Source organism: Protopterus annectens, chromosome 4.part1, assembly GCF_019279795.1.
Source record: "Protopterus annectens isolate FY-2018-M chromosome 4.part1, PAN1.0, whole genome shotgun sequence".
NCBI lineage: Eukaryota > Metazoa > Chordata > Ceratodontiformes > Protopteridae > Protopterus > Protopterus annectens.
Genome location: NC_056734.1, coordinates 773,368,039 through 773,390,680, shown reverse-complemented (window position 1 = coordinate 773,390,680; position 22,642 = coordinate 773,368,039). Strand labels below are relative to the sequence as shown.

General features: G+C 44.5%; 1 protein-coding gene across 1 annotated transcript in view; it reads right to left on the bottom strand.

The window, feature by feature from the left end:
* DHX36 (DEAH-box helicase 36) overlaps positions 1-22,642 on the bottom strand; it is a gene marked incomplete in the record, with an annotated part of 1,900,459 nt that overhangs the window by 69,542 nt on the left and 1,808,275 nt on the right.

Below are 22,642 nucleotides of genomic sequence, written 5' to 3'. Positions count from 1 at the left end.
TTGAGATACCACTGTAGTTTCCTCATATGCAGTCTTGCATATGGAATTAGTAGAATGCAAAAGGCCATGAACCCCAAGGCTTGCAGTATTTTCCTCGCAGACAGCTGGGTCTCTGTGGCCAGTAGTTTGAGGTAGACTGTCAAATGACCTTGTTTCTCTGGCATGAGGTAGGCCATCTGGGAAGCTGTATTCAAGCTCCCAGGAATACAATTTGTTGGCAGGGTACTAGATGTGATTTCTTTTCGTTTATGGTGTACCCCAGAGAAGTTAGTAATTTCTTTAAAATGCCAGATGATTTAATAGTATGTCCTGGCTTTCTGCCTGAATTAGACAATCATCCAGGTATGGGTATATCTGAATATTTCTGTGTGTGCAAAATGCAATGACTGGATCTAAGCACTTTGTGAATACCCTGGACGCAGTAGATAAGCCTAAGGGCAGTGCAGAGAACTGATAGTGCATGTAGCCTGCTCTAAAGCGTAGTTATCTTCTGCAAGATTCCCTTATTGGGATGTGCAGGTAGGCTTCCTTTAAATCCAGTGTTGCCACCCAGGCATTTTTGCCTAGCATGGGAAGCAGCTGATGAAGAGTTAGCATTCTGAATTTTGGGATTACCAAAACAGTGTTTAGAATAGACAGGTCCAGGATAGGACGCCAGGAATTGTCTTTTCTAAGTACCAGGAAAAGTTGAGTAAAAACCTTGCCCCATTCCTCTTCTGGGACAGGTTGAGTAGCCCTGATGCTTAGGAGAGAGAGAGAACCTGCTTTTGAGCCTCTGCCCACTGATTTTGGGGTAGCTCTGGCCAACCGTTTGGGGTTGGTAAGGAGTGAATGTGTAATCTGTATCCTTGGGAAACTATATTTAAAACACATTTGTCTTGGATAATGAATTACCAGTTTTTTGCATGCAGGGTGATCTTTCCCCCTAAAGGAACAGTAAGTTGAGTAGGGCTTGGAAGGTTTAAAGTTAAGTTATTGTAACAGTTTACCATAGGGGGGTGTCTTACTACTCCCAGCTTTGGAAGTCGGAGCCCCCCACTGCTTAGGCCTGTGCGTACCTTGAGACTGAAGCCTGGGTGGTCTGCTGGTTCTGGGTTTGGACTGAGAAGGCCTGGAAGAGGCAAGAAAGGGCCAACTCTTAGAAGGCCAGTGCCTACTAAATCTGGGAGGCTGTACTTGTAGGAAATCTTAACAGTTTGCATAGATTTAGCTTTTTCCTCCATCTTTTTAAGAACTTCTTCTGCTTTGTTGCCAAACAGGCAGTCTTGGTTTAAGGGAGCATCTAATAATTTAGCTTTAATATGATCTGGCAAAAATTGCTTCTTACGTCAAGCATGCCTTCCAAGTACAGATCTAGTGACAGCAGCCCTGCAAGATGCCTCTATTGAATTAAAACCACATTGCAAAGTATGTTTTCCAACTTGTTCAGCAGAATGCATTAAATCCTGTAATTCTTTATTTTCAGCACAGTCAGGAATCAACATCATTTTCTGTTTAAGCAATCCAATAATATGCTGATGATACTTTAACATACAAAAAGTACAGTTTTGTACCCACCATAAATGTAGATGTTCGAGTGTAGACACTGCTGCAGTCATTACACTTGGGTTATCCTGCAGTCAGGAGGTCCCGCAGTCGGCCAGAGTTCCAAAGTCTTGGTCCGGCGTCGGTTGCTGTCGCCTCCTACCTGACATCAGTGCGACAGGGGTATACAAGATGCAGCAGACACCATTTTCTTCAGTTTTTCTTCCCCAGATGTCAGGTGCCTCTAAATATGTAGGCAATTAATTGCTAATAAAACATACATAAGAAAAGCAAAAAACAACTTACAGCTACCAGCAAATACTCCCCATAGGTAAGTAAGGGTAGAAGACATAGGTACATACCAGCCAGTAAGAGGCGAAGAAGGGAGGGTAACCTGGACTGCAGCAGTGTCTACACTCGAACATCTACATTTATGGTAGGTACAAAACTGTACTATGTTCATCGTGTTACACTGCTGCAGTCATTACACTTGGGTAGAATCCCAAAGCTGAGGAAGGGTGGCTGGTCCTATAAGGCATTAGGGGTGGCTATAAGGCCCTGCAGCACTGCAGTGGTGAAGCCAGCCCTGGATTTAGAGTATAGAGGCAGATGGTAACGCTTGGTGAAGGTGTGTACAGAACTCCAAGTTGCTGCTTCCAAAATATCCTTGGTAGGTACTCCCCTGAGATAGGCAGTTGAAGTGGCTGTTGCCCTGGTGGAGTGAGATCTAATGCTGCTAGGTACAGGTTTTCCATGGTATGTGTAGCAGAAATGTATACAATGTCCTATCCATTTTGAAATAGTCTGTTTTGAAATGGCTTTTCCCTGTGCTCCTGCAGCATATGCTACCAATAATTGCTCAGATTTTCTGAAAGCTTTGGTTTTGTCCAAGTAGAAGCGTAACTGCCTGTGAATGTCCAAAGAGTGCAGTAGTCTCTCCCCTTTATTCTGTGATTTAGGATAAAAAGTTGGCAGGTGAATAGTTTGGTTTAGAGCCACAATGGATACCACCTTTGGCATAAAAGTAGGGTTAGTTCGTAAAGACACCCTGTCCTGGTGGAAAATGAGGAAAGGTTCCACTGCCATTAGAGCCTGTAATTCTGAAACTCTTCGTGCTGATGTTGTTGCCAGGAGGAGAGCAGTTTTCCAAGACATATATTTTAATTCTGCTGTGTTGGCTGGCTCAAAAGGAGGTAAAGTTAGCTTCTCCAAAACAAAGTTGAGGTCCCAAGTTGGAGAAGGGGCTCTACGGGGCGGTCTTATGTTTTTAGCCCCTCTGAGGTACTGTTTTAACAGAGGATTAGAGAAAATTGGTGGATCCATGTTGTAATGAGCAGAGATAGCACAGGCGTGGATCTTGATGGATGAGAAGGGGAGTCCTTTGTCCAGCATCTCAGTTAAGTATTGTAGTATCTGAGGAATGTTTGGTACAAGAGGGTCAAGGCTGTGAACTTGGTTCCAGGCACAGAATCTCTTCCATTTATCCGAATAGGCTTTCCTGGTACTAGGCCCTTCTGGCCTCCAGAATGACATCCAAAACAGCTTTGGAGAGAGGCCTTGCTTGCTTGACTAAGGAATCTTCCATGCAGCTAGGTTTAAGGTCTTTAGCTGACTGTGTAGTATTTGTTTGTTGTGCTGAGTCAGCAGATGTGAGATTTGAGGCAAAATCCAGGGTGGTTCTTGTACTAAGCTCCTTAAGATTGGGTACCAGTGCTGGCATGGCCAGTCTGGTGCAATCAGGATCATCTTTGGCTCTTCCTGCCTGGCTTTTATGAGTACCTTTGGCAGGAGAGGTAGTGGCGGGAAAGCGTATACTTGTAGGTTCTTCCACTTTCCATGCTTGTGGATGGTAACTCCTTGTGCAGAATTTTTGTAGCTGGCAGTTTATTGGGGATGCAAACAGATCTATGTCCGGGCTCCACCATTTCTGTGTTATGATTCTGAATATTAATGGATTCAACTCCCATTCATGGGGATCCATGATGTTTCTGCTTAAGTCGTCTGCAAGTCTGTTTTTCTCTCCTGGCAGGAATTGCGCTTGCAGATGAACTTTAAGGTTTATAGCTGTGTTCCATAAGGTCATACTTTGTCTGCATAGGGGGTAGGAGTGAGTGCCCCCTTGCTTGTTTATGTACCACATAACTGTGGTGTTGTCTGTCTTTAGGAGTAGTTGTCCTGAATGCAGCAAGTCCTTGAAATCTATAATCGCATTTTGTACAGCTAGCATCTCTTTTTGATTGATGTGAAGATGCCTTTGTTCTGCGATCCACGTGCCCTGAATACATTTGCCTGCCATGTGTGCTCCCCGGCGTAATCCGATGCATCTGTTGTCACCTGGCTGTGGGTTGTGTAAAAGGCTGTCCCTTGTTGCGGTGACAAGCTTGAGCCCACCATTGAAACTCCTGCTCAAGGCAAGGGATCAGTGGTATAACTGTTTCCAAACTTTGACAGTGTTGAGACCATACATTCTTTAGGTACCATTGTAGTTTCCTCATATGCAGTCTGGCATATGGAATTAGTAGTATGCAGGATGCCATGTACCCCAAGGCCTGCAGAATTTTTCTTGCAGGGAGCTGGGTCTTTGTTGCCATCAAATGAAAGTATTGAGTCAGTTGTCCTTGTTTGTCTGGTGTGAGATAAGCCATCTGGGCCGTTGTTTTCAAGCTGGCTCCCAGGAATATAATCTCTTGTGAGGGCACTAGTTTTGATTTCTTTTCGTTTACTGTGCACCCCAGGCAACTTAATAACTTTTCTACAAACGCCAGATGCTTTAGAAGAGTGTCCTTGCTCTCTGCTTGAATCAGGCAGTCGTCCAGGTACGGATACATTTGAATTCCTTTCTGTCTGCAAAATGCAATTACTGGTGCCAGGCACTTTGTGAATACCCTGGGTGCAGTAGATAAGCCAAAGGGCAGTACAGAGAATTGGTAGTGCATTGAACCAGCTATGAATCTGAGGTATCATCTGCAGTTTTGCAGTCACGAGCCAAGCTTTATTGCCCAGCATGGGAAGAAGCTGCTGTAATGTTAACATTTTGAATTTCAGAACATCCAGGTAAGTGTGTAGAGATGAAAGATCCAGAATGGGCTTCCAGGCTTTATCCTTTCTGGGTACCAGAAAGAGTCTTGAGTAAAATCCTTGTCCTTGCTCCTGTGATGGTACCTTTTGAATAGCTCTCATATCCATGAGTGCTGTAATTTGTTTTTGAGCCTCTGCTCATTGATTTGGTGGCAGATTTGGCATTCCTTTTAACCTTGGCAGAGTGTGAAAGTGGAACCTGTAACCCTGAAATACAATGTTGAGAACCCATTTATCTTTGGTAATCATTTGCCAATTGTGGTAGAAGAGTGCCAGTTTTCCTCCCAAGGGGGCTGCCAAGACGGATTTGTTTGGCAGCTGTAGTGGGAAGTCATTGGAGCTGCTTTTTATATGGTTGTGGCCTGTCTTCCCCCTTCTTTCTGGCCTGATGCAACCCATTGTCGAGGCCTGTAAGGACCTTGTGTTTGACCTTTACCTCTTGGACGTCTATATCTTCCCCTTTGAGGTCTGTCTGTAATTGGAAAGGACCAATTCTTAGTTGGCCAGTTTCTGCTAAATCTAGGAGGCTGAACCTGTAAGAAATCCTTCACCATTTGCATAGATTTTGCCTTGTCCTTCATTTTCTTTAATACCTCTTCTGCCTTAACTCCAAATAACACATCCTGCTGCAAAGGTGAATTCAATAATTTTGCCTTAACGTGATCTGGTAACGCATGTTCTTTTAACCAAGCATGTCTTCTAATCCGAGAACCTGTAACTGCTGCTCTGCAGGAGGCCTCTAGAGAATCAAAACCACATTGCAAAGTATGCTTTCCCACTTGTTCAGCTGCATGCAATAAATCCTGCATTTCTTTAAAATTAGGAGGATCTGATTCTAGAAGTATTTTTTGTTTTAACTGAGACAGTAAAAATTGCTGATATTTTAGCATGTGAAACTGGCAATTTAAGGCTCTCATTGCTAAAGTTGCAGACGTATATACTTTCTTTCCCCATCTGTCTAATGCTTCGGAATCTCTGTCAGAGGGAACTGGATTCTTGGCTGATGAGGCCTTAACTCCTTTGGGTCCCTGAGAAATAGTTTCAGGGTCAGCGATAGGGCTTTTATACAGAAATTTATGTGAGTCAGGGACTCTGTAGTATCTGTCAGGTTTAACAGGGGTTGGAGGTAAGGAATCAGGATTTAAGCTGAATTCAGTATACACCATCGACAATATCTAACACTGGCGGAATAGCAAGGGGTCTGTGTTGAGGTAATAAAAGGAAGTCTCTGAGCCTTTTCTTGGATTCTGAGTAATCCTGGCCTTCCCAGTGGAAATGTCCCTCATGGTATGTAGGGTTTCCCCAAAGGAGTAGTCCTCAGGCGGTGAGGCTGATGGAATAGATTCCTCAGAATCAGAATCCTCATAAGGAAGTAAAAAGTATCCTAAGTCTGAGGATGAATCAGAAGAGATGGACACCTGGTCGGATGAGTCGTAGCCTGCCTCCTGTCTAGGCCTTTTATCAGGAGGGGGATGGGACCCCCTGATCAGAGTAATTAGGTCTTTGGCCATTTTGAGCATTTGTTTCTTAGGCATGGAGGCCTGTCCTGGAGAATGCTGAATTTGTTTATTTGACTTTAAAGGAGGCTTAGACTTAGCTGAGGGTTTAATGCTTAACTGAGCAGGTTTAAAGACACCCTCTGTAGCTGTGGGTTGCTCAGCTACTCCAGATCCCTCTGAAAGGTTAGTCTCGGTAGGCTGAAGAGCTTGTGCATCCGAAGGCCCAGCCATCTCCACGTGGGAGTCAGAGGCGGCTTGTGGTTCTACAGAAGCGGTCGTCAGGGGCTGCGAAGGCGCCTCGCTGAAAACCGGAGAACCGGTGACTGGCCTAGAAGAGGCTTCGTCGTCAGTTTTGGGCCTCGGATGCCTATCCTTGTCTCTGCGCTTTTTGTGTAGTCTGGTCGTCAGAAGTTCCGAAGGCACGGTATAATTGAATTTTCTACCAAAATAATGTTGGGCAAAATCAAACCGACTTTTAATAGTGTTGTTAAACCTAGCACAAAACCGACAACCAGTAACGTCGTGGTCAGGGCCTAAGCATGGGATACAATAGGAATGGAAATCCTTATGAGGTATTTGCTTCCCACAAGAAATACAATTATTAACTTTTATTGACATCGGTCTGAGGCAAGAAAAAGTTTCCCCAACGGGGTACTTAGCTTTGTAGAAGACTTTGGTTCTGGATTCGGAATGAAAATCTCAGGAGACGGCCGACCGGCACTTGCGAACTACTTTTGCTTCGGGCACTGCGCGGCAAGAAAGACTGAAGAAAATGGCGTCGGCTGCATCTTATATACCCCTGTCACACTGACGTCAGGGAGGAGGTGACAGCAACCGATGTCGGACCAAGACTTTGGAACTCTGGCCGACTGCGGGACCGCCTGACGGCAGGATAACCCAAGTGTAATGACTGCAGCAGTGTAACACGATGAACATCTGGCAGTTTAAGGCCCTAATGGCCAAAGTTGCAGAAGTGTATACCTTCTTACTCCATCTGTCCAGGGCCCTGGAATCTCTATCAGAGGGGGTAGGGGTTTTGGCAGTAGTAGCCTTACTGCCTTTGGGTCCCTGTGAAATGGTCTCAGGATCCGCAGTAGCATTCTTAAAGAGGAACTTGGGAGAGTAAGGTAATCTGTAATACCTGTCAGGTTTTCTGGGAGCCAGAGGTAAAGTGTCAGGGGCTAGGCTAGAGTCCAAGAAGGCACCATCTACAATGTCCAGTACAGGAGGGATAGCTAAAGGCCTGTGTTGAGGTAGGAGTAAGAATTCCCTAAGTCTCTTTTTGGAGTCAGAGTAATTCTGGCTTTCCCAGCAAAAATGCTCCCTAAGATTCACCTAAAGAGAAATCCTCTGGAGGAGAAGCAGAGGGAATGGAGTCCTCTGCATCAGAATCCTCATAGGTAGATAAGGGCAACTCCTGGTGATCAGAAAAAAACAGAAATATCAGAATCCTGATCAGAAGAATCAAAAGGAAAATCAGTTCTAGGCCTCTTAGAGGGAGAAGTGTGGCTTCCCCTGATTAGAGTAATAAGGTCTTCAGCCATTCTTATCATTTGTTTTTTAGGCATAGGGGCCTGACCATGTGGTCTGGGCGTTGGTTTTCTAGGCATGGATCAAGCTTTAGCCCTTGAAGTAGAAGATGGCGTCGGTTTAATATGCAAGTCAGTAGGCATGAATACACCCTCAGAAGCCAGTGCCTGCACAGCGGCTCCGGACTCATCCAAGGTATAGACATCTGCAGGTTCCACAGTCGAAGCAGCATCTCACGGCATACCGGACTCCGAATGTGTCTCAGTAGAGGCCTGCGAATCTGAAGTAGTGGGTATCAGGGGCTGCGAAAGTGCCTCACTGAGTACCAGCGAATTGGCGACTAGCTTAGGAGAAGCGTCGGCAGCTTTGGACCTATGCGGTCTGCCTCTGTCTTTATCTTTGCGTTTTTTCAGAATGTTGGTAGTCGAGTGGCTTATCAAAGCCATTTCTGGATAATTGAACAGAGTATCAAAATATTTAGATGCGAAAATGAACCAATGACGAATAGTTCGAGGACTGAATAAGGCACAAAACTGACAGCGAGGTACATCGTGGTCCGGGCCTAATCAAGGAATGCAGTACAAATGAAAATCTTTATGAAGCATTTACTTTCCATAAGAAATACAATTGTTAACTTTTACCGACAACAGTTTAGAGCAAGAAAAAGGATCCCCAACGGGGTACTTACCTTAGTTGAAGACTTCGGATCTGAAATTCGAAAATGAAAATTTCAGGAGTCAGCTGACCGGCACTTGAGAAGTGCTTCTGCTTCGGGCACTGCACAGCAAGAAAGACTGATGCAATGGCGTCGGCTGCATGCTTTATACCCCTGACTACCTGACCTCATGGAAGATGAGACAGCAACCGATGCAGGACCCAAGACTTTGATAATCAGGCCGACTGAGGGATACCTGCAAGCAGATAACCCAAATGTAATGACTGCAACAGTGAAACACGAAGAATATTTATTTATTTATTTGCAGTTGGTTTACCAGGATAGTCCATTGGGCCAAAAAGAACCCGTTTTCAATGGAGTCCTGGGGAGAAAAGCTCCAACACAGATAAATTAGGTACATACAAAAGATTGCTAATAATAATTATACAAGAGTAGAAGATAAAACATTTGAACTCAAAATTCAAGAAACATTCAAAACAATACAATCTAATGAGGATTAATGTGAAGTAAATAAGCTGAAATAGTAACGTGATTTACATTACAGAACCACAAGCCGCCTCTGTACTGCAAACCTAGTCCAAGCTGAACATAAATACTAATTAACAGAACAGAAAATACCCTCCTCTTAAAGATACTGGTTAACTTCACCAAGTGCATTATAGACAAATAACAATGGTTATCTTCACCCTGCGTTACTAAACTCTAGTTTAATACCCATCCTCAAGCATCTGAATTTTTCATGAACACATGATTTTGCCTACCTCTATTACCAAATCTTGCAAGAATTATCAAATCACCTTAAATACCAGTTAACTTACTGAAAAAAATCAATTATAGTACCTTACTAACCTTACAAGAGTGTGTGTTTGAAATTCACGAATTCTATACCGCAGTGGTTTTCCAAATAATCATTCTTAACATTATATCCATTAAAAAAAAATGCAGACCTATCACAGGTTGAACATACAAGCTAATTATCAAACACAAGAGAAACCCTCTTTTCAAAGATGCTGGTTAACATCAGTAAGTGTTTTCAAAACAAATACAGTAGCTGGTTTCATTATGTACGATTAAATTCTAGACTAATATTCATTCTCAAGCTTCATACAATTTCCATGCCTCTAAGGGTATTGCAGTTAAACAATGCTAACTTGGAACAAATATACTGCCAAACTTTCAAACAGTACCCAGTTAATAAATTCAATAAATAATTATTCATATTAACGACTAACAAACCTAATTTCATAAGTTTCATCAACAGTGCACTAACAGTACTTATAATTTATGTAAATTACACATGCATCTATTTTACAAAACAAAACAGACTTTAAAAGAATACCATATTTTCCAACTTTTCTTCAAACAGTACAGCATTCATATTTTACATACACAGTCTCCTGCTACTTACTTAAATGTATCTTTAATAATTTGTACAAACTTGAAAAGAACACTAATATTTTACAACTTTGCATGTGTTATTAAATCAATAAGTTCACAAGTTTATATATAAGTTATTAGGCAATCAGTCTGAAGACCTTTACCCGACTAGCCAAAAACCCTTATTCAAATGTTTCCAACAGCCTCAAGGAATGTAAGGTAAGACAGACCAAGGACCAGGAACAGGACCATCCAGTTTTCTAGGTTTACCTAGAAGTTGGCAAGAATGCTAATCATTTTAAGATTAGTGGATGCTTGTTCCCCATCTGGGAGGTGTCTGTGGTTCACTATGGCCTTGGGCTGAGATGTAACGAAGGGACGGCCTAAGAAAATTTCCTTGGATTCCATCCACCAGGATAAGTCCTTCTTGCAACGACTGGTGATTAAAATAGGATGCGTCACTGGATGGGTCAAGATGGACCACTGGGATGCAAAAAGCCAGTTCTCATGTGAAATCTTGCTAGTGAAAGACTCCATTTATCCACCTTCAAACCCCTTTTCCCACTTTGCACATGGGGTTGGGATGTCACTTCAGCAGTGACAATAACCTTGAGCCAAGGTTTACACCACCAGGTGGCTAACCGTCTCGGTAGTTCATCTGTACCACTCCTTCACACACAAACTCTCATGTATGGCCAATTTAGAGTGGGAGGAAACTGGAGCACCCGGAAGAAACCCACATGACTGCAGGGAGGACATGCAGACTCCACAAATAATGCACCTCAGCTGAAAATCGAACCGGAGAACCTGTTGCTGTGAGGCAACAATGCCAACCACTGCACCACTGTGGCCACCAAAAGACAAGTGGAAAGAATAGTTGTGTAATATCTTACCAAAACCATAGATGTCCTTCTCTTCTATGTTGCAGTATTCCTTACACCTGGGTTATATTCCGCACAATGGCCCGACGTCCGGTCTGTATACAAAAGCTTATAGCCACTGCCAGTATGTGGGATGTCGCACATACATTCTGACAATGTCAGCCATAAAAGGACGTTCACATGTACCATCCTCAGAACAAAGAAGCCCCGTGAGGAACATAAGTTCTAAGGCAAACAAGGAGTCATCCTAAAAAGGGACAAGTTGCAGGGGGAAGGCAGGAAGGACAGAATACTGCAACATAGAAGAGAAGGACATCTATGGTTATGGTAAGATATTACAACTATTCAACGTCCTTCAATTTAATGTTGCAGTATTCCTTACACCTGGGAGCATGCCAAAGCTTATTGGGAACCTAGGAAGGAGGAAGAATTCTCCACAAAACCATACAGAAGACATATAGCAAATCATGCCCTGGAGCTAGGGGTAGTGTCTATCTTGCAATCTTTGGTGAAAGTAGAGACTGAAGAACAAGTAGCAGCCTCCAAAATGGAATTAGTATCCAGGCCTTTAAAGAAAGCCCTTGAGGAATCAACCAATCTGGTGGAATGAGCTCTGACAGAAGACCATGATTTTCCATGGAAAACAACAAAACACAATAGCCTTGGAAATCCAAGATGAAATAGCTTGTTTAGAGACAGGTAAACCCAGAGCCCTGGGATGAAACGACACAAAGAGCTGATCTGACTTTCCTAATAGATTTACTTTGTCAAGATAAAATCTGAGCTGTCTGTGTATATCTAAGGTATGCAAAATCTTCTCACTAGAGGATTGTGGAGAAGGGGAAAAAGATGGGCAATTGGACAGACTGAGTAAGAGAAGTCATTCACCACTTTAGGCATGAAAGAGGGATTAATCCTCAAAGATACCCTGTCCTTGTGGAAGACCAAGAAAGGAGGAGATGCCATCAAGGCCTGAATCTCAGAAACCCTCCTAGCAAACGTTAAGACCACCAGAAGCACTGTTTTCCAAGTGCAAATCTTCAAAGGAGCCGAGGCTATCAGCTCAAAAGGGGGCATAGTTAACATCCCAAGGAGGCGGCACCAGTTTTCTAGGAGGTTTGAAGTGTAGGACGCCTTTGAGAAAAAGTTTAACCTCCAATCTGGAGGTTAAAGGAGGTGTTAATGGCAGGCATGAACAAACAGCTGACAGGGAACTTTCACTGAAGAATATGACAAACCACTGTTAAGCAATTCACACAAGCAAGAGTACAATAGGTATGTCCACAGATAATGGATCTAGACCTCTTTTGAGGCACCAGATAGAGAATCTCTTCCATTTGTAAATGTAATATTTTCTAGTATTGGGTTTCCTGGCCTCCTGCAAAACCCTAAGCACATGCTGTGAAAAAAAGGTGCTTGAAAGAAGTTGATCACCCACAGGGTCAACTGTAGTGCTGACAGATGTGGATGAATCAAGGATCCCTTGTCTTGTGTCCAACTGGTGAGGCAACATGTGGTGATGTCCCTTGGCTAATTGCAGAAGAGGAAACAGTGCTGTCTTGGCCAAAAGGGGGTCACCAGCAAGATTTTTGGTCTGTCCTGCTGAATTTTCAGCAAGAATTTTTAAATTAGAGGGAAGGGGGACATGCATAAAGAAACACCCCTTACATGAGGATGATAGGGCGTCCACCTTCCAGACCAGAGGATGTGGAACCCTGGCACAAAATCAAGGAAGATGTCTGTTTTGAGGGGAGGCAAACAGATCCAGTTGTGGAGTAGCCCACCGATGAATTAGATTCAGAAACACATCCCTGTGAAGCATCCATTTGTGGGATTGTGTCATGGATCTGTTTAATGCGTCTGCCACAGAGTTCTAAGCAGAGGGTAGTTAAACAGCATGACAGGTTACTTTGTAAGGAACAGCCAACTCCCATGCCTTGAGGACTATTTGCCCCCCCCACCCCCACTTGTTTATGTACCAGAGGACAGTGGTGTTGTCTGTGAAAATCTTCAGAGGACCTGGTTGGAAAGGAGGATGAAAGGTTTGCAAGGATAGAATTAGAGCCCTCATCTCTCTGATGTTGATGTGCTCCCTCTGCTGAGATGGACAGCAAAGACCCTGAACCTTCCTGGATGCAAAGGTTGCCCCCCTATCCTATGTCTGGGGCATCTGTAAACATCTGTTGTGAAATGTAAGAGAAGAGGAAGACCTGGATTCAGGGACCATTGCTGACTCCACCAGTGGAGCTCTGTTTTCAAGCAGGGGAGGAGAGGAACCTGGAAATCTTAAAGGGCGAGCATGTTGAGATCAGGCTGTCTTTAGAAACCATTGAAATTTCTCTATATGAAGCTTTTCCAAAAGGCAGCACAGGAATTCAGGAAGCCATGAATCCTAGAAGTCTCAGAAATTCCCTGCTCTAGACAGATGGGAGAGGCAGAAGACTTTCCATGAAGGAAGTAAGAGACAGAACCTTATCTGCAGGTTGAAAACCTTCATAAAATCTGTCCTGAATCTGCACCCTAGGAAGATGTGATCCTGAGATGGGATCAGACAGGATTTCTTGAAATTTATTGTGAAGCCTGGAGGAAATGAATGGCTCTGCAAGATTTTAAGACAACTGTTCCAGATTGCTGGCCAGAAAGAGCAGATTGTTTAAGTAGGGATAAACATGAACCCCATAAACCCATAGGAAAGCAACGGCAAAGGCCAAGCACTTTGTGAAAACACTTGGAGCAATGGAAAGACTAAAAGGCAAGGCAGAAAACTGAAAGAGCAAAGAACCCACCGAGAAACGTAAGAATTTCCCATACTGAGGGTGAATGGGGATATGCAGATAAGCATCTTTGAGATTTAGGGAAGCCATGAAGGACTGGGGGGAAATGAGAGGAAAAAGTGAAGTTACAGCATCGTGAAGGAAGGTACAACCAGGAAAGTGTTTAAGTGAGATAGGTCTAGAATTGGTCACCAAGAACCATGCTTTCTTGGCACCAGAAACATTCTGGAATGAACCCCACCTTCCTCTTTGATGCAGGGGTACAGGCTGAACAGTTCCTTGAACAAGAAGCTCAGACAGTATCTGAGGAAGCAGATGAAGTTGGCAGGAAGGAGGATGAGGAATCACCATGAAAGAAGGAAGAGTCTTCCAGGTCATAAAGTAACCCTTTTGGATGATGGAAAGAACTCGGGCATCTTAAGTGACCGTTGCCCATGTTGGGAAAAAAAGAGAAAGGCAAAGGGAAAGAGGAGTTTGACTTGGAAGAGAGGGGGTGGTTGTCACAGGGAACTGGGCCTACCCTAAAAAGCACTGCTGAGTAGGAGAAGCAGAAGCAGTAGCCCTGGCTGAAGGAGGTCTCTTAGTAGACTTCTTAGCCCTAGCACCGGAAGAAGAAGAATGAGCTGGTCTCCTAACAAAACATGTTTTGTAAAGGAAATTCCTATGGAATCTGGGAACTGGTGAAACAAACAAGTGCTGTAGATCCTGAAGTTCCTTTCCTTTATCCTCTAGGGCTTTAAGGAGTTCTGCAGCTGCTGAACCAAAAAGAGCAGACTTACCTAGGGAAGCATCAAGCAACTTAACTTTCATGTCATCAGATAAAGACTTAAGCCTTAACGAGGAATATTTCCAAATCACAGAGGCAGGAGCAGTAGCCCTGGAAGATGCCTCTACAGCATCATAGTTGCACTTGGTAGAATATCTAGCTACCTGAGAAAATGCAGCCAAAACTGAACACCTATGACTTAACCTCAGAATCTGGTAACTTAGCCAAAGCCTGAGAAAGAAAAAACAAGGAATATCTAGGCATACGAGTCAGTTAATAGCTCTAATGGCTAAAGGAGAAGAATATACCTTCTTACCCAACCTCTCAAGGATTTTCCTTTCCTTATCAGAAGGAAGAAGCTTGACAAAAGGACACAAGTGAGAAGATTTATCAGAAACCATAGACACCACAGCTGGATCAGCAGAGAGGCACTTACAGAGAAACTTGCAGTCTGGTACTTTATAAAAATTTATCAGGTCTCTTACGAGCAGGGACCTGGGTGTCCGGAATTTTGGAAGAAGAAGCAAAGGTGTCCAGAAATACTGAAATAACTGGAACAGCAGCAGAGGGAGCAGGAATGTTCATTTGCAGCAGATCATAACGTTTCTGCTCCTCAGAAATCAGCGAGGAATCCCACTTCAACTCCCTCATCTTATTAACAGCTTCTCCAAAAGAAAGTTCTTAAACTGTAGAATCTTCTCCATTAGACTCCTCCTCAGGAGAAGCATATTCCAGAGAAGTAATCTGTGTGGAGTATGCAAGTGAATCTTTTTCAGAACAGGACGCCTTAGAATCAGAGGGAAGAACCTGAGATACAGCTGCCTGCACAGGAGAAGTAATAGGAGGAAGAGGGAGAGAGTAGGAAGAGGCAGAAGTCTTCAAGGCCATCAAGGCCCTAATGATACCCTGGGAGAAGTCGTCCCAATCGGACTGAGGAGTAGAAGGGACACTCAGATGTTTGGGCTTTATTTTTTTCTTAACGTGTCTTTCAGAATGAGAAGACAAAGAAGAGGAACCTGACGTAGGCCTAATGTCCTACATAGAGAAAGATTCCCTAGACACAACAGCAGGAACTTCGCCAGCAGCACAAGCCACAGATCCCCCCCTGTCTGAAATGGAAGTCTGCATAGCCTTGGACGTGCTAGTATCTGAATCCTTGGCGGGCTCCCCAGGGGTACCTGCTGAAGTCATGGAAACTACCTCCAGATGGACCACCGGATCTTCAACCTCAAGGGGGATGTCAGAGGTAGTAGGTGCAGCTGAATAGGTTTCAGAATTCTGCTTATTCATCTTTCTCTTCAAACTCGGCTCGGCAGAAGGACCCGCAGCACCTTCCGTAGCATCTCTAGCAAGACGTTAAGAGTCACTGATTCTCAAGATAGAGATTTAAGGCAGAAAGACAGCTTTGTAAGGTCTTTGGCATGAAGGTCTGACAAACAGAACAATGAACAAAAGCAAAAGGTAGTAGTGCTGGTAGGGTTTCCCAGAGAAAGAATCTCTGGAATCCTGATTTTGTGGGCCACCTCCACCTCAGGGTCGGCATCTTCCACTGGAGCTCCCCACGCTGCCCCGAAGGGAGCCACTGCCACGTGTCCTGAAAAAGTCCTTGGGATTTTTTAAATCGCATCTTCCTGCTTCTCTGGTTCCTACAGTAGGACCGCTGGGGAGCGGAAAAATGTTCTCTCACTGCAGATAGGGTCTTTTCCATCTTTCTTGCACCTGGCTATTTCACTGACTTTGGAGCTAAACAGAGAAGATCAGTCAAAGGGAACATTGACAAAAGAAGATTTAAATGGCTCCGCAAACTCACGTAAGCGCATACCTCATGGACGAACTGGAAAGAGACTCCAGAGTAGTCAGTTGAAAGGCCACTTTATCTTGAACCTTCTCAGACACAGCTATTGCAAGGGTATCAGACAACTCCTTTATCAGATTCCTCAGAAGCAGAGTAAAGTGTGCCATAAAATTCAAGGACCTTAAAGTGAAGATCGATGATGCATACAGTACACTCGCTTTCCGTATCTGTCCAATGTCCTGGACTCTCAATTAGGGGAATGAACATTGGAACTCTTCTGCAATTCCTACCTGGTGGCCACTGCAACTACGACGGCATCTACTGCTAACCCCTTAGCCCAATGCTGGTGGTCCTCTGGTGCTGTAAGAATTTTGTCTGGTCTCCTAGGGATTGGATCTATGGAGTCAGAGGCCTTCGAAGCCCGCTATGCAATCAATTTAATAAGATCATCAGCAGGATGGGTCACCCAAGAAGTAGATGGGTGAGGACCAAAAGCTTGCAGGTACACAGACTCCTTAGAGGTAGGGTCTTTGGGCTTCCAGTTATCCCTCTTTCAGAATTTCAAGAATGTCTCCAAAGGAGACATCTTCTGTGGGTGACTGATGGGAACCCTCCTCATCATCGAAGTCTTTGTCTTCTGTGACAGATTCTTCTGGGGAATCTGTTTCCTCTTACCCGTCTTTTTTCGGGGCATCTCCTCAGTGGGGATCTCTGTGAATGGCTCTGAAGAAAAGGGACCCTGTGGAGGGGTATCCTGTAGCTTTGGTGCTCGCTGCCCAGGGATGGAAGTTGGTGGCAGCTCTGGGAGAGAGGCAGTCCCGGCATAATACTCCAACAGGGAAGGGGCCAGCTGAGAACCTGCAGAGGTCAATGCTCTCTCCATACCTTGGAATGCAAGTCCCCCCCCCAAACAGGGATGGGCACCCAGAAACGAAAAGGGCAACCTCAGAACTGTGGTCCCAAACCACTCCGAGGAACTTATTCCCGAAGCAGGAGCAGAGGAAGAGCCCACGCCAGCAGAGGCTCTGAGAGTCAAGGACTGTGCCGAACAAAAAAACAGAGCCAATCCATGTCCCTTGGATCCGGCAGAGGGGCTACGGCCCCTGAATCCATTGGTTGCGATGGAACAGAGGAACTCAAGGCAGACTCTGGAACCAGAGGAGTATAGGCTGTCGGCACCAGAGCATCTAGAAGCGCAGGTATCTCAGCTGTAATCTCTAAACCCTCAGAGAAGGTCACAGGAGGAAAGTTTGGTGGAGTCCTGGGAGAGAAATCCCCATCTACTGAAGAGAGTGGGGCCTGGGAAGATATGGAAAGACCCCCTAGCCACTAGGAGTTGGCTCCACCATCCTCAGAACATTGACTTCAGACTCCTGGAGGAACAGACAGAGAAGCCTGAGCGAGATTCTGGTCTGTCTGGAAAGGGGCTTGGGAGCTATCCCACAAAGGGGTCAACTGAGGTGGAATATCTTTTCCTAGGAGGGCTACTGAAACTCGATTGCAGCACCAGGGAGTACTGGTTCCAAATTCTGTATAGTGCCACTGGGGAAGCTGGTACCGAAGGGGAAGCTTGAATTATCGATACCGAGGCCTGTGGTGCAGAGGTAGTTACCACAGACAGTACCAAAGAAGTTGGTTCCATAGGTTTCTTAGCTTTAAGCTTTGGTTCCGTGGGAGGTGTGGGAGCCGAAGGTTTCTTGGCTGCCAGAGCCAAAGGGGACACCGACAGAGTGACTCCTCTTCTGTCCATGTTCCACTTTAGAAGATGGGGAGGAATGTGAGGATATTTCAGACTTGGATAGAGCCTCCTCAAAAGATGACAATCAGGCCTTTTAAAACAGACTTACTTTTCCATTCTACTGAGGGCCCAGTGACTAAACACTTGACAAATTGTGCAATCTTGCTGTAGATGCACCAGGCCCAAACAGTACACACAAGAAGAATGCCCATCAGAGTTGGGCATCTTCATACTGCAATCTTGACATTGTTTAAAACCCATGGATTTGTCCGCCATGTTAATTATGGAAAGCAATTATCAACTGACAGCAGTCGCATGCACTAAGTAGCAGCACACACACAGAGAAAGGGAATGGCTCCCAACAATGGTAAGCCAGAACTACAAAAAAAAAAAATAGTAGGGAAAAGCGAAAGCACTACCAGCTATGGTAGAAAAGGTTACCATTATGCAGAAATAGTACACTCACTCATGGAAAGGAAAGTGAGATAAAAAAGTATCAATAGAAAGGGGAAAAACTACCAATGATGATGGGAGAACACTGAAGTGTAAAGGGAAAGGGATAATGAAAAACAAAGTAAAGTGGGTAGAAAGTACAGTTTTGTACCTACCATAAATGTAGATGTTCGAGTGTATTCACTGCTGCAGTCATTACACTTGGGTTATCCTGCCGTCAGGCGGTCCCGCAGTCGGCCAGAGTTCCAAAGCCTTGGTCCGGCGTCGGTTGTTGTCGCTTCTTCCCCAACGCCAGTGCGCCAGGGGTATATAAGATGCAGCCGATGCCATTTTCTTCAGTTTTTCTTGCCCCAGATGTCAGGTGCCCCCAAATAGGTAGGCAACACATATTGCTAATAAAACATACATAAAAAATAAAACCAATACCTTCAGTTACAAGCAAATACACCCCATAGGTTGTATAGGGTAGAAAGGTATAGATAAGTCCCAGCTAAGAAAGAGGGGATGGAGGGAGGGTAACCTGGACTGCAGCAGTGAATACATTCGAACATCTACATTTATGGTAGGTACACAACTGTACTATGTTCATCGTGTTTCACTGCTGCAGTCATTACACTTGGGTTGAATCCCAAAGCTGAGGTTGGGTGGCTGGTTCTATAAAGGATTTGGGGTAGCTATGAGTCCCTGCAGCACTGCAGTGGCAAAGCCAGCTCTGGATTTAGAATAAAGAGGCAAGTGGTAATGCTTGGTAAAGGTGTGCACTGAACTCCATGTTGCAGCTTCCAAAATATCCTTGGTAGGTACTCCTCTAAGGTAGGCAGGCAGTTGAAGTGGCTGTTGCCCTGGTGGAATGTGGCCTAATGTTGCTAGGTACAGTTTTTCCATGCTGTGTATAGCAGAAATGGATACAGTGTCCTATTCACTTTGAAATGGTCTGTTTTGAAATAGCCTTTCCCTGTGATCCTGCAGCATATGCTACAAACAATTAGTTTTCCTGAAAGCTTTTGTCTTGTCCAAGTAGAAGTGTAACTGCCTGTGTATGTCCAATGAATGCAGAAGTCTCTCTCCTTTTTTCCTGGTGCTGGGCCTCCTGGCCTCCAAAATGACATCCATAACAGCTTTAGAGAGAGGTTTTGGCTGCTTGGCCAAGTAATCTGCCATGCAGCCAGGTTTAAGGTTTTGAGCTGGCTGTGCAGGATCTGATGGTTTTGTTGAGTCAGAAGATGAGGCATTTGAGGTAAAATCCATGCTGGGCCTTGAGCCAAGTTCTTTAAGATTGGGTACCAGTGCTGGCGTGGCCAGTCTGGGGCAATCAGGATCATTTTTGGCCTTTCTTGTCTGGCTTTTAGGAGTACCTTTGAAAGGAGAGGCAGTGGTGGGAAGGCATAAACTTTTAGGGTTTTCCAGCTGAACGAGAGAGCATCCACTTTCCATGCTTGTGTGTGGTAAGTCCTTGTGCAGAATTTCTGTAGTTGGCAATTCAGAGGGGAGGCAAAAAGATCTATGTCTGGGCACCCCCATTTTTGTGTTATCATGCTGAATACTTGTGGATTTAATTTCCACTCGTGAGGATCCATGATGTTTCTGCTTAAGTCGTCTGCCAGAGTATTTTTCTTTCCTGGCAGGAATTGTGCTTGCAGATGAACTTGATAGGTTAGTGCTGTGTTCCACAAGGTCATGGCTTGTCTGCAGAGGGGATAGGAATGAGTGCCCCCTTGCTTGTTAATGTACCACATAACTGTGGTGTTGTCTGTCTTTAGTAACAGTTGTCCTGGATGCAGAAGGTCCATGAAAGCTGTTAGGGCATTTTGTACAGCTAGCATCTCTTTTTGATTGATGTGAAGATGCACTTAGTCTGTGGGCCACTTGCCCTGAATACATTTCCCTGCCATGTGTGCTCCCCAGGCGTAATCCGAAGCATCTGTTGTTAGTGTCTGCCTGGCTGTGTGTAAAGTGAAAGGCTGCCCCTTGTGGTGACATGCCTGTACCCACCATCAAAACTCCTGTTGTAGGCAGGGAATAAGTGGTATTACTGTTTCCAAACTGTGACAGAGTTGAGTCCAAACACTTTTTAGGTACCATTGTAATTTCCTCATAGTCTGGCATATGGTATTAGTAGTATGCAGGACGCCATGAACCCCAAGGCCTGCAGAATTTTTCTTGCAGGGAGGTGGGTTTTTGTTGCCATCAATTGAAAGTACTGTGTCAGTTGTCCTTGCTTGTCTGGCATGAGATAAGCCATCTGGGCCATTGTATTTAAGCTGGCACCCAGGAATATTATCTCTTGTGAGGGCACTAGTTTTGACTTCTTTTCGTTTACTATGTACCCTAGGCAAATTAGCAATCTTTTTACAACTACCAGATGCTGTAGAAGAATGTCCTTGTTCTCTGCTTGAATAAGACAGTCGTCCAAGCAGGGATAGATTTGAATTCCTTTTTGTCTGTAAAATGCAATTACTGGTGCCAGGCATTTTGTGAAGACCCTGAGCGCAGTAGATAAGCCGAAGGGCAGTGCAGAGAATTGGTAATGCATTGTGCCAGCTATGAATCCGAGGTATCTTCTGCAATTTTGTCTGATTGGGACATGCAGGTATGCCTCTTTGAGGTCCAAAGTAACAAGCCAAGCCTTCTTGCCCAGCATGGGAAGAAGTTGCTGTCATGTGAACATTTTGAATTTCGGAACATCCAGGTAAGTATTTAGAGTAGATAGGTCCAGTATGGGTCTCCAGGCTTTGTCCTTTCTGGGGACCAGGAAATTTTTGAGTAAAATCCTTGTCCTTGTTCCTGTTGTGGCACTTTTTGAATAGCTCTCATGTCCATGAGGGCTGTAATTTGTTTTTGTGCCTCTGCCCATTGATTTTGTGGCAGGTCTGGCATTCCTTTTGGCCTTGGTAGAATATGAAAGTGGAACCTGTAACCTTGAGACAAAATATTCAGAACCCATTTGTCTTGGGTGATTATATGCCAATTTTGTGAAAAAAGTGCTAGTTTTCCCCCAAGGGAGCTGCCAAAAGGTAAGTGCTTGGCATTTGAAGGCAAGGGGAAGTCATTGGGACTGTTTCCTGTAAGGTTGTGACTTGTCTTCCCCTCCTTTTGGGGTTGAAGCACCCCACTGTCGTGGTCTGTAAGAGCCTTGGGGCTGAGATCTGCCTCTTGGGCGTCTGTATCTGCCTCTTTGTGATCTGTCTGACACTGGAAAGGACCAAGTTTTAGAAGGCCAATTTCTGCTAAATCGAGGTGGCTATACCTGTAAGAAATCCTTCACTGTTTGCATAGATTTTGCCTTATCATCCATTTTCTTTAATACCTCTTCTGCCTTAACAGCATCCAATAATTTTGCCTTAAAATGATCAGGTAAACCTTGTTCTTTTAACCAAGCATGCCTTCAAATCACAGATCCTGTAACTGCGGCTCTACAAGAAGCCTCTAATGAATCAAAACCACATTGCAGAGTATGTTTTCCCACTTGTTCAACTGCATGCAATAAATCCTGCATTTCCTTATAGTCAGGATCTTCTGAGCTTGTATGCATTTTTTGTTTTAACAGACATTAAATATTGTTGGTATTTAAGCATGTGGACCTGGCAATTTAAAGCCCTTACTGCTAAAGTTGCAGAAGTGTAAACTTTCTTCCTCCATCTGTCTAATGCTCTAGAATACCTGTCTGAGGGAACTGGATTTTTAGCAGTGGAAGCCTTTACCCCTTTGGGGTCCTGGGAAATAGTTTCTGGGTCAGCAGCAGGGTTTTATAAAGAAATTTGTGAGTCAGGGACTCTGTAGTACCTGTCTGGCATGACTGGTGCTGGGGGCAAAGAATCAGGGGTTAAACACATCATCCACAATATCTAATACAGGCGGAATAGCAAGGGGCCTGTGCTGAAGCAATAAAAGAAAATATCTGAGCCTTTTCTTGGATTCTGAATAATCCTGGCTCTCCCAATGTAAATGCTCCCTCATGGTATGTAAAGTTTCCCCAAGAGAGTAATCCTCAGGAGGAGAGGCTGAAGGGATTGATTCTTCAGCATCAGAGTCCTCATAGGGGGGTAAAGAGTATCCTTGGTCTGAAGAGGAATCAGAAGAAATGGAAACCTGGTCAGAGGAATCAAAGTCTGTATCCTGCCTAGGCCTTTTATCAGGAGGGCAATGGGAACCCCTGATCAGAGTAATTAGGTCTTCGGCCATTTTGAGCATCTGTTTTTTCGGCATGGAGGCCTGTCCAGGTGAATGCTGTACTTGTTTCTTTGTCTTTAATGGAGTTTTAGACTTGGTTGTTGTTTTGATGGTAAGCTGTGAAGGTCTGAAAACACCCTCAGAAGCCGATGCCTGCTCAGCAGCTCTGGACCCATTTGAGGGGTTAATATCCGTAGGCCCAATATCTTGAGTTTCCAGAGGCATAGAAATCTCCACGTGGGAGTTGGAGGCAGCCTGTGGCTCTGAGGTAGCGGGTGTCAGGGGCTGCGAAAGCGCCTCACTGAGAACGGGCGACTGGCCTAGAAAGAGGCTTCAGTCAGTTTTGGACCTCTGATGCCTGTCCTTACCTTTGTCTTTGCA